We start from the raw sequence: 1617 nt of genomic DNA, 5'->3' as shown, positions 1-1617 counted from the left end.
GGAGCTTGCAGTGAGCCGAGATTGTGCCACTGCACTCCAGCCTGGGCGACAGAGCGAGACTCTGTCTCAAAAAAACCAAAAAGGAACAGAGTGTCAGAAACAATGAAAAACAATTGGCATGCCAACATAATGCAAAATAGAAGTTCCAAAAGGAGAGAAAGGAGAAAGAAGAAAAATAAACCATTGAAGATATAGTAGCTGAAAATGTCCCAAGTTTGCTGGAAAACATTAATCTACACATCCAAAAAGTTTGAAGAAGTCTAAGTAGCCTAAATATAAAGAGATCCACACCTAGACATATCATAGTCAAACTATCAAAAGTCAAGTAAAAAGAGAAAATCTTAGAAGTAGCAAAAAAAAAAAAACCTATTATTATTCACATATGAGAAATACTCAGCAAGATTAACAACTTACTTCATATCAGAAATAATGGTGGTCAGAAGTCAATAAATTGACATATTCAAAGTGTTGAAAGAAAAAGAAGAAACTGACCATCAAGAATTATGTAACCAGAAAAACTGTTCTTCAAAACTGAAAGCAAAATAAAGACATTACCAGATAAAGAAAGATTAAGATAGTTTGTCACTAGCATACCTGTCCTATGAGAAATTCTAGCTGGTTGTGGTGGCTCATGCCCGTAATTCCAGCACTTTGGGAGGCCGAGGTGGGCAGATTGTTTGAGGTCAGAAGTTCAAGACCAGCCTGGCCACTATAGTGAAATCCCATCTCTACTAAAAATACAAAAATTATCAGGGCGTGCTAGTGCATGCCTTTAATCCCAGCTACAGGAGACTAGCTCGAACCTGGGAGGCAAAGATTGCAGTGAGCCGAGATTGCGCCACTGTACTCCAGCTTGGGTGACAGAACAAGATTCTGGTTTTTTATTTGTTTGTTTGTTGTTGTTGTTTTTAAAATAAATTCTAAAGAAAATAATTCAGACTGAAAAGAAATGAAACTAGAAGATAGTACTTGAATCCCTACAAAGAAATAGCATCAATAAAGGTAATGATATAGATAAATATAAGAAATAGTATATATACTTTTTACTTTTTTCTTCTCTAAATGGAGTTAAAAGACAATTGAATAAAAACAATAATCATATGTTTATTTTGGGATTATAACATATATAAATATAATTTCTATTACAATAATACAAAGGAGGGAAGAGAAAATGATGCTATATTGGAACAAAGTTTCTATATACTAAAGTTAGTATTAATCAAAGCTAGATTGTTTCAAATTAGCATGTATATTGCAATTCCTAGAGCAACCACTAAGAATACTACTCAAAAAAGTAGCGCTAAAACACCAACAAAGTAAAGTGGTGCAATATAAAATACATATTTAACACAAAGGAAGGCTGTAAAGAACCAATACAGCAACCAAAAACATGAGACATGTAGAACACAGCCAAATGACAGGTATAAATCCAACCATTAAATATAAACCATTTAAGTCCAACATTAAATGTAAATGGAGTAAACCCTTTAATCAGAAGGGAAAAATTGTCACATTGGATGAAAAAACAAGATCTAACTACATGCTATCTACCCCTCCTCATCAGCAAAATGAGGAGAAAATCTTAGGAGAGAGCCTTAGGTTACCTAAAAATTTCTT

The sequence above is a fragment of the Colobus angolensis genome, unplaced genomic scaffold (assembly GCF_000951035.1).
Source record: "Colobus angolensis palliatus isolate OR3802 unplaced genomic scaffold, Cang.pa_1.0 Scaffold31, whole genome shotgun sequence".
Lineage (NCBI taxonomy): Eukaryota > Metazoa > Chordata > Mammalia > Primates > Cercopithecidae > Colobus > Colobus angolensis.
The sequence above is the reverse complement of the archived record's forward strand: the minus strand, read 5'-3'. Positions refer to the sequence as shown.